Below are 10,000 nucleotides of genomic sequence, written 5' to 3' on the forward strand. Positions count from 1 at the left end.
GCCTTGTGGCATGCCGTGGGCGCGTGTCCTCCGTGGCACGTATTCTGCGGCTCGATCTTTTCTACGTCGTCGCCTATGTGTGCACGGGGTGCTCTTCACGTGGATGCTTGCCCTTCGTGTTAGAAATGGCACGCGACGGCGGCATTCAATCTTTTGTGCGTCGCCTCCATGTGCGCGGGGTTTAGGGTTCGCGTTTAGTCGCGTCCTCCGTGGCATGAGCGGCATGGCATGCCGCCATGCCTCGCTCTTGGGCTCTCTCGTGCCACTTTCCGAGTATACAAGAGCTCTTTGGAATTCCTTTGTGTTTGTGGTGCGGTCACACCAGCGCTAATACACCGGATCCCATCAGAACTCCGCAGTTAAGCGCGCTTGGGCCAGAACAGTACTGGGATGGGTGACCTCCCGGGAAGTCCTGGTGCTGCACCCTTTTGCATGCTTGTTTCGAGACCGTGGCATGGAAATCCCCTCGGATCACGTCTCGACTCTCCAACGCTGACATCGTGGTAGGAAACCCCCTCGCCTTGCCATGACGCGGCGCCTCCTCTCCTCGTCGCGATTGTCTTTGCGTACGTCGTGCCTGGCCCCTCCCTCTGCCTCGCTCTCACGTGATACCCCCTCCTCAAGATGCGAGGTATTTTGGGAGCGGAGGGTGTGCCATGTTGTGGGGGGGTTCGGTGGAGCGGGGTTTTTCCGAGGAGGGAGGGCGTGCCATGTTGCGCGGGCGGGTTGTTGGAGCGGGGATTTCTGAGGAGGGAGGGTGTGCCATGTCGCGGGGGGGTGCCATGTCGTGGGGGGGTTTCTTGAGGAGGTCCGTCGGGGGGTGGAAGGTTCCGTGTCGCGGGAGGGGGTCGTGTGCAGTGGGGTGTGTGTGCCGTGTCATTGCGGAGCGCGATTTCTAAAGAGGGAGGGTGTGCCATGTCGTGGGGGGGTGAGGTGACGTGCCGTGGGTCGAGCGGGGTTTTTGGAGGTGGGGTGCGCGGGGGATACGCCGCGTCGTCGGGGGGTGCGGTGGGGTGGAGGGTGCGCCGTGTCGTGGGGGGGTGACGCGGGGTGGGCTGGGTCGAGCGGGGTTTTTGGAGGCGTGGCGGGGTCGTGTCGATGGAGCGGGGTTTTTCGAGGTGGGGTGCGGGGGGGATGCGCCGCGTCGAGGGGGGGTGCGGTGGGGTGTGCCGTGACGCGGGGTGGGGTGGTGTGGATGCAGCGGGTTTTCCGAGGTGGGGTGCGCGGGGGCGTCGTGGGGGGGTGACGCGGGGTGGGGTGGGTCGAGCGGGGTTTTCGGAGGCGTGGAGGGAGCGGGGTTTTTCGAGGTGGGGTGCGGGGGGGGCGTCGTGGGGGGGTGCGGTGGGGTGGGGGGGTGCGCCGTGTCGTGGGGGGTGACGCGGGGTGGGGTGGGTCGAGCGGGGTTTTCGGAGGCGTGGCGGGGTGCTGTGGAGGGAGCGGGGTTTTTCGAGGTGGGGTGCGGGGGTGCGCCGTGTCGTGGGGGGGGTGACGCGGGGTGGGGTGGGTCGAGCGGGGTTTTCGGAGGCGTGGAGGGAGCGGGGTTTTTCGAGGTGGGTGCGGGGGGGGCGTTGTGGGGGGGTGCGCCGTGTCGTGGCGGGTGACGCGGGGTGGGGTGGGTCGAGCGGGGTTTTCGGAGGCGTGGCGGGGTGCTGTGGAGGGAGCGGGGTTTTTCGAGGTGGGGTGCGGGGGGGCGTCGTGGGGGGGTGCGCCGTGTGGTGGGGGGGTGACGCGGGGTGGGGTGGGTCGAGCGGGGTTTTTGGAGGAGAGGTGGGGTGCTGTGGATGGAGCGCGGTCTTTCGAGGTGGGGTGGGGGGGGGGGGCGTCGTGGGGGGGTGCGGTGGGGTGGGGGGTGCGCCGTGACGCGGGGTGGGGTGGGTCGAGCGCGGTTTTTTGGAGGCGTGGCGGGGTGGTGTGGAGGGAGCGGGGTTTTTCGAGGTGGGGTGCGGGGGGGGCGTCGTGGGGGGGTGCGCCGTGTCATGGGGGAGTGACGCGGGGTTGGGGTGGTCAAGCGGGGTTTTTGGAGGAGAGGTGGGGTTTTTGGAGGAGAGGTGGGGTGCTGTGGAGGGAGCGGGGTTTTTCGAGGTGGAGTGCGGGGGGGCGTCGTGGGGGGGTGACGCGGGGTGGGGGTGGTCGAGCGGGGTTTTTGGAGGAGAGGTGGGGTGCTGTGGAGGGAGCGCGGTTTTTCGAGCTGGGGTGCGGGGGGGCGTCGTGGGGGGGTGCGGTGGGGTGGGGGGGTGCGCCGTGTCGTGGGGGAGTGACGCGGGGTTGGGGTGGTCAAGCGGGGTTTTTGGAGGAGAGGTGGGGTGCTGTGGAGGGAGCGGGGTTTTTCGAGGTGGGGTGCGGGGGGGCGTCCTGGGGGGTGACGCGGGGTGGGGGTGGTCGAGCGGGGTTTTTGGAGGAGAGGTGGGGTGCTGTGGAGGGAGCGCGGTTTTTCGAGGTGGGGTGCGGGGGGGCGTCGTGGGGGGGTGCGGTGGGGTGGGGGGGTGCGCCGTGTCGTGGGGGGTGACGCGGGGTGGGGTGGGTCGAGCGGGGTTTTCGGAGGCGTGGCGGGGTGCTGTGGAGGGAGCGGGGTTTTTCGAGGTGGGGTGCGGGGGTGCGCCGTGTCGTGGGGGGGGTGACGCGGGGTGGGGTGGGTCGAGCGGGGTGGGGTGGGTCGAGCGGGGTTTTTGGAGGAGAGGTGGGGTGCTGTGGAGGGAGCGGGGTTTTTCGAGGTGGGGTGCGGGGGGGCGTCCTGGGGGGTGACGCGGGGTGGGGGTGGTCGAGCGGGGTTTTTGGAGGAGAGGTGGGGTGCTGTGGAGGGAGCGCGGTTTTCCGAGGTGGGGTGCGGGGGGGCGTCGTGGGGGGGTGCGCCGTGTCGTGGGGGGGTGCGCCGTGTCGTGGGGGAGTGACGCGGGGTTGGGGTGGTCAAGCGGGGTTTTTGGAGGAGAGGTGGGGTGCTGTGGAGGGAGCGGGGTTTTTCGAGGTGGGGTGCGGGGGGGCGTCCTGGGGGGTGACGCGGGGTGGGGGTGGTCGAGCGGGGTTTTTGGAGGAGAGGTGGGGTGCTGTGGAGGGAGCGCGGTTTTCCGAGGTGGGGTGCGGGGGGGCGTCGTGGGGGGGTGCGCCGTGTCGTGGGGGGGAGACGCGGGGTGGGGTGGGTCGAGCGGGGTTTTCGGAGGCGTGGTGGTGTGGCGTGGAGGGAGCGGGGTTTTTCGAGGTGGGGTGCGGGGGGGGGCGTCGTGGGGGGGTGCGGTGGGGTGGGGGGGTGCGCCGTGTCGTGGGGGGGTGACGCGGGGTGGGGTGGGTCGAGCGGGGTTTTTTGAGGTGGGGTGCGGGGGGGGGGGGGGGGATATGCGCCGCGTCGTGGGGGGGTGCGCCGTGTCCTGGGGGAGTGACGCGGGGTTGGGTGGGTCGAGTGGGGTTTTTCGAGGTGGGGTGCGGGGGGGGGGGATATGCGCCGCGTCGTGGGGGGGTGCGGTGGGGTGTGGGGGGTGTGCCGTGTCGTGGGGGGCTGACGCGAGGTGGGGTGGGTCGAGCGGGGTTTTCGGAGGAGTGGTGGGGTGGTATGGAGGGAGCGGGGTTTTTCGAGGTGGGGTGCGGGGCGTCGTCGTTGGGGGGTGCGGTGGGGTGGGGGGTGCGCCGTGTCGTGGGGGGGAGACGCGGGGTGGGGTGGGTCGAGCGGGGTTTTCGGAGGCGTGGTGGTGTGGCGTGGATGGAGCGGGGTTTTTCGAGGTGGGGTGCGGGGGGGGGCGTCGTGGGGGGGTGCGGTGGGGTGGGGGGGTGCGCCGTGTCGTGGGGGGGTGACGCGGGGTTGGGTGGGTCGAGCGGGGTTTTTCGAGGTGGGGTGCGGGGGGGCGTCGTGGGGGGGTGCGGTGGGGTGGGGGGGTGCGCCGTGTCCTGAGGGAGTGACGCGGGGTTGGGTGGGTCGAGCGGGGTTTTTCGAGGTGGGGTGCGGGGGGGGGGGGGGGGATATGCGCCGCGTCGTGGGGGGGTGCGGTGGGGTGTGGGGGGTGTGCCGTGTCGTGGGGGGCTGACGCGAGGTGGGGTGGGTCGAGCGGGGTTTTCGGAGGAGTGGTGGGGTGGTATGGAGGGAGCGGGGTTTTTCGAGGTGGGGTGCGGGGCGTCGTCGTTGGGGGGTGCGGTGGGGTGGGGGGTGCGCCGTGTCGTGGGGGGGAGACGCGGGGTGGGGTGGGTCGAGCGGGGTTTTCGGAGGCGTGGTGGTGTGGCGTGGATGGAGCGGGGTTTTTCGAGGTGGGGTGCGGGGGGGGGCGTCGTGGGGGGGTGCGGTGGGGTGGGGGGGTGCGCCGTGTCGTGGGGGGGTGACGCGGGGTTGGGTGGGTCGAGCGGGGTTTTTCGAGGTGGGGTGCGGGGGGGCGTCGTGGGGGGGTGCGGTGGGGTGGGGGGGTGCGCCGTGTCCTGAGGGAGTGACGCGGGGTTGGGTGGGTCGAGCGGGGTTTTTCGAGGTGGGGTGCGGGGGGGGGGGGGGGGGATATGCGCCGCGTCGTGGGGGGGTGCGGTGGGGTGTGGGGGGTGTGCCGTGTCGTGGGGGGCTGACGCGAGGTGGGGTGGGTCGAGCGGGGTTTTCGGAGGCGTGGTGGGGTGGTATGGAGGGAGCGGGGTTTTTCGAGGTGGGGTGCGGGGCGGCGTCGTTGGGGGGTGCGGTGGGGTGGGGGGTGCGCCATGTCGTGGGGGGGTGACGCGGGGTGGGGTGGGTCGAGCAGGGTTTTCGGAGGCATTTGTGGTGTGGCGTGGAGGGAGCGGGGTTTTTCGAGGTGGGGTGCGGGGGGGGGGGGGCGTCGTGGGGGGGTGCGGTGGGGTGGGGGGGTGTGCCGTGTCATGGGGGTGGCGCGGGGTTGGGTTGGGTGGGGGAGTGACGAGGGGGGAAGGGGCGAAATTTGGAGGGGGGGGCGAATTTTTGGGGCGGGGGGGGGGGAGGGGTGGGGTGGTGTGTGTTGAGGGGGGGGCGAAATTTCGAGGGGGGGAAGGGGAGGGGTGGTGTGGTGTGGTGTGGTGTGGTGTGTGTTGAGGGGGGGGGGGGATTTTTGAGGGGGGGGGGGGGAGGGGTGGTGTGGTGTGGTGTGTGTTGAGGGGGGGGGGGTGGTGTGTGTTGAGGGCGGGGGGGGGGGGGATTTTTTTGGGGGGGGGGAGGGGTGGTGTGGTGTGGGGTGGTGTGTGTTGAGGGGGGGGGGGCGAATTTTTGGGGGGGGGGGGGAGGGGTGGGGTAATGTGTGTTGAGGGGTGGGCGAAATTTGGAGGGGGGGAAGGGGAGGGGTGGTGTGGTGTGTGTTGAGGGGGGGGGGGGGGGATTTTTGAGAGGGGGGGGAGGGGTGGTGTGGTGTGTGTTGAGGGGGGGGGGGGAAAGGGTGGGGAGGTGTGTATTGAGGGGGGGGGCGAATTTTTGGGGGGGGGGGGGAGGGGTGGTGTGTGTTGGGGCCGGGGGGTGGGGGGCAAATTTTGGAGGGGGGGGGAGGGGTGGTGTGGTGTGGTGTGTGTTGAGGGGGGGGGGGAGAATTTTGGAGGAGAGGTGGGGTGGTGTGGGTGTGTTGAGGGGGGGGGGAGGGGTGGTGTGGTGTGTGTTGAGGGGGGGGCGGGGTGGTGTGGTGTGTGTTGAGGGGGGGGCGGGGAATTTTTGAGGGGGGGGAGCGGTTGTGTGGTGTGTGTTGGGGGGGGGGGTGGGGTGGTGTGTGTTGGGGGGGGGGGGGATTTTTGGGGGGGGGGGGGGGAGGGGTGGTGTGGTGTGTGTTGAGGGGGGGGGGGGAAAGGGTGGGGAGGTGTGTATTGAGGGGGGGGGCGAATTTTTGGGAGGGGGGGGGAGGGGTGGTGTGTGTTGGGGCCGGGGGGTGGGGGGGCAAATTTTGGAGGGGGGGGGAGGGGTGGTGTGGTGTGGTGTGTGTTGAGGGGGGGGGGGGAGAATTTTGGAGGAGAGGTGGGGTGGTGTGGGTGTGTTGAGGGGGGGGGGAGGGGTGGTGTGGTGTGTGTTGAGGGGGGGGCGGGGTGGTGTGGTGTGTGTTGAGGGGGGGGCGGGGAATTTTTGAGGGGGGGGGAGCGGTTGTGTGGTGTGTGTTGGGGGGGGGGTTGGGGTGGTGTGTGTTGGGGGGGGGGGGGGGGGGGGATTTTTGGGGGGGGGGGGGAGGGGTGGTGTGGTGTGTGTTGAGGGGGGGGGGGAGGGGATTTTTGAGGGGGCGGGGAGGGGTGGTGTGGTGTTTGTTGAGGGGGGGGGGGGTGGGGAGGTGTGTATTGAGGGGGGGGGGGGGCGCGAATTTTTGGGGGGGGGTGGGAGGGGTGGTTTGTGTTGGGGGCGGGGGGGGGGGGGGGGGGGAAATTTTGGAGGGGGGGAGGGGGTGTGTGGTGTGGTGTGTGTTGAGGGGGGTGGCCGAATTTTGGGGGGGGGGGGGGGGGGTGGGGTGGTGTGTGTTGGGGGGGGGGGGCGAATTTTTTGGGGGCGGGGGGGGGGGAGGGGTGGGGTGGAGTGTGTTGAGGGGGGGGCGAAATTCGGAGGGGGGGAAGGGGACGGGTGGTGTGGTGTGTGTTGAGGGGGGGGGATTTTTGAGGGAGGGGGAGGGGTGGTGTGGTGTGGTGTGTGTTGAGGGGGGGGGGGGAATTTTTGAGGGGGGGGAGGCGTGGTGTGGGGTGGTGTGTGTTGAGGGGGGGGGCGAATTTTTGGGGGGGGAAGGGGCGAAATTTGGACGGGGGGGGGGGGGGGGGAGGGGTGGGGTGGTGTGTGTTGAGGGGAAGGCGAAATTTGGAGGGGGGAAGGGGAGGGTTGGTGTGGTGTGTGTTGAGGGGGGGGGGGGGGATTTTTGAGGGGTGGGGGGGGCGAATTTTGGAGGGGGGGGGAGGGGTGGTGTGTGTTGAGGGGGGGGCCAATTTTTTGGGGGGGGGGGCAAAATTTGGAGGGGGGGGGGGAGGGGTGGTGTGGTGTGGTGTGTGTTGGGGGGGGGGATTTTTGAGGGGGGGGGGGGGGAGGGGTGGTGTTTTGTGTGTTGAGGGGGGGGGGGGGGGATTTTTGAGGGGGGGGGAGGGGTGGTGTGGTGTGTTTTGAGGGGGGGGGGGGGATGTGGTGGTGTGTGTTGGGGGGGGGGGGAAATTTTTGGGGGGGGGGAGGGGAGGTGTGGGGTGGTGTGTGTTGAGGGGGGTGGGGGGCGAATTTTGGAGGGGGGGGGAGGGGTGGTGTGGTGTGGTGTGTGTTGAGGGGGGGGCCAATTTTTTTGGGGGGGGGGGGGGGGGGCAAAATTTGGAGGGGGGGGGGGGAGGGGTGGTGTGGTGTGGTGTGTTTTGAGGGGGGGGGGGGAGGGGTGGTGTTTTGTGTGTTGAGGGGGGGGGGGGGGGGGGAATTTTTGAGGGGGGGGGAGGGGTGGTGAGGTGTGTGTTGGGGGGGGGGATTTTTGGGGGGGGGAGGGGTGGTGTGGGGTGGTGTGTGTTGAGGGGGGTGGGGGGGGGAGGGGTGGTGTGGTGTGGTGTGTGTTGAGGGAGGGGGGGGGGGGGAATTTTTGGGGGGGAGAAGGGGCGAAATTTGGAGGGGGGGGGGGAGGGGTGGGGTGGTGTGTGTTGAGGGGGGGGCGAAATTTGGAGGGGGGGAAGGGGAGGGGTGGTGTGGTGTGGTGTGGTGTGTGTTGAGGGGGGGGGGGAAGGGTGGGGAGGTGTGTATTGAGGGGGGGGGGGGGGGCGAATTTTTGGGGGGGGGGGAGGGGTGGTGTGTGTTGGGGGCGGGGGGGGGGGGAAGGGTGGGGAGGTGTGTATTGAGGGGGGGGGGGCGAATTTTGGGGGGGGGGGGGGGGAGGGGTGGTGTGGTGTGGTGTGGTATGTGTTGAGGGGGGTGGCCAAATTTTTTGGGGGGGAGGGGTGGTGTGGTGTGTGTTGAGGGGGGGGGTGGGGTGGTGTGTGTTGAGGGGGGGGGGGGGGGGGCGAATTTTGGAGGGGGGGGGAGGGGTGGTGTGGTGTGGTGTGTGTTGAGGGGGGGGGGGAGGGGTGGTGTGGTGTGTGTTGGGGGGGGGGGGTGGGGTGGTGTGTGTTGAGGGGGGAGGGGTGGGAAATTTTTGGGGGGGGGGCGAATTTTGGAGGGGGGGGGGGGGAGCGGTGGTGTGGTGTGGTGTGTGTTGAGGGGGGGGCGAATTTTTGGGGCGGGGGGGGAGGGGTGTTGTGGTGTGTGTTGAGGGGGGGGGGGATTTTTGAGGGGGGGGGGAGGGGTGGTGTGGTGTGTGTTGAGGGGGGGGGTGGGGTGGTGTGTGTTGAGGGGGGGGGGGGGGGGGGGGGGGCGAATTTTGGAGGGGGGGGGGGAGGGGTGGTGTGGTGTGGTGTGTGTTGAGGGGGGGGGCCAATTTTTTGGGGGGGGGGGCAAAATTTGGAGGGGGGGGGGGGGGATTTTTGAGGGGGGGGGAGGGGTGGTGTGGTGTGTGTTGAGGGGGGGGCGGGGAATTTTTGAGGGGGGGGGGAGGGGTTGTGTGGTGTGTGTTGTGGGGGGGGGGGTGGGGTGGTGTGTGTTGAGGGGGGCGGGGGGGGGATTTTTTTGGGGGGGGGGGGGAGGGGTGGTGTGGTGTGGTGTGTGTTGAGGGGGGGGGGGATTTTTGAGGGGGGGGGAGGGGTGGTGTGGTGTGTGTTGAGGGGGGGGCGGGGAATTTTTGAGGGGGGGGGAGGGGTTGTGTGGTGTGTGTTGTGGGGGGGGAGGGGGTGGGGTGGTGTGTGTTGAGGGGGGCGGGGGGGGATTTTTTGGGGGGGGGGGGGGGGAGGGGTGGTGTGGTGTGGTGTGTGTTGAGGGGGGGGGGGGATTTTTGAGGGGGGGGAGGGGTGGTGTGGTGTGTGTTGAGGGGGGGGCGGGGAATTTTTGAGGGGGGGGGAGGGGTTGTGTGGTGTGTGTTGTGGGGGGGGGGGGGTGGGGTGGTGTGTGTTGAGGGGGGCGGGGGGGTGATTTTTTGGGGGGGGGGGGGGGGGGGGAGGGGTGGTGTGGTGTGGTGTGTGTTGAGGGGGGGGGGGGATTTTTGAGGGGGGGGGAGGGGTGGTGTGGTGTTTGTTGAGGGGGGGGGGGGGGTGGGGAGGTGTGTATTGAGGGGGGGGGGGGCGCGAATTTTTGGGGGGGGGGGGGGGGGGGCAAATTTTGGAGGGGGGGAGGGGGTGTGTGGTGTGGTGTGTGTTGAGGGGGGTGGCCGAATTTTTGGGGGGGGGGGGGGTGGGGTGGTGTGTGTTGGGGGGGGGGCGAATTTTTTGGGGGCGGGGGGGGGGGGAGGGGTGGGGTGGTGTGTGTTGAGGGGCGGGCGAAATTCGGAGGGGGGGAAGGGGAGGGGTGGTGTGGTGTGTGTTGAGGGGGGGGATTTTTGAGGGGGGGGGAGGGGTGGTGTGGTGTGGTGTGTGTTGAGGGGGGGGGGGGATTTTTGAGGGGGGGGGAGGCGTCGTGTGGGGTGGTGTGGTGTGGTGTGTGTTGAGGGGGGGGGGGGAATTTTTGGGGGGGGAAGGGGCGAAATTTGGACGGGGGGGGCGAATTTTTGGGGGGGGGGGAGGGGTGGGGTGGTGTGTGTTGAGGGGAAGGCGAAATTTGGAGGGGGGAAGGGGAGGGTTGGTGTGGTGTGGTGTGGTGTGTGTTGAGGTGGGGGGGGATTTTTGAGGGGGGGGGGGGGCGAATTTTGGAGGGGGGGGAGGGGTGGTGTGTGTTGAGGGGGGGGGCCAATTTTTTGGGGGGGGGGGGGGGCAAAATTTGGAGGGGGGGGGAGGTGTGGTGTGGTGTGGTGTGGTGTGTGTTGGGGGGGGGGGGGATTTTTGAGGGGGGGGGGGAGGGGTGGTGTTTTGTGTGTTGAGGGGGGGGGGGATTTTTGAGGGGGGGGGATGTGGTGGTGTGTGTTGAGGGGGGGGGGGAATTTTTGGGGGGGGGGGAGGGGAGGTGTGGGGTGGTGTGTGTTGAGGGGGGTGGGGGGTGAATTTTGGAGGGGGGGGAGGGGTGGTGTGGTGTGGTGTGTGTTGAGGGGGGGGGGCAAAATTTGGAGGGGGGGGGGGAGGGGTGGTGTTTTGTGTGTTGAGGGGGGGGGGGGAATTTTTG

At 69.5% G+C, this 10,000-nt stretch overlaps 1 non-coding gene across 1 annotated transcript; it reads left to right on the plus strand.

Annotated features, from left to right (window-relative positions):
- Positions 1–308: 308 nt before the first annotated feature.
- On the plus strand, positions 309–427 carry LOC148023765 (5S ribosomal RNA). The gene has a single exon (XR_015694010.1). It is a non-coding gene; the product is annotated as a 5S ribosomal RNA (ribosomal RNA).
- Positions 428–10,000: the final 9,573 nt, after the last annotated feature.

The sequence above is a fragment of the Lygodium microphyllum genome, chromosome 16 (assembly GCF_053477565.2).
Source record: "Lygodium microphyllum isolate KBCC chromosome 16, Lygodium_microphyllum_v1.1.10, whole genome shotgun sequence".
NCBI classification, from domain to species: Eukaryota; Viridiplantae; Streptophyta; class Polypodiopsida; order Schizaeales; family Lygodiaceae; genus Lygodium; species Lygodium microphyllum.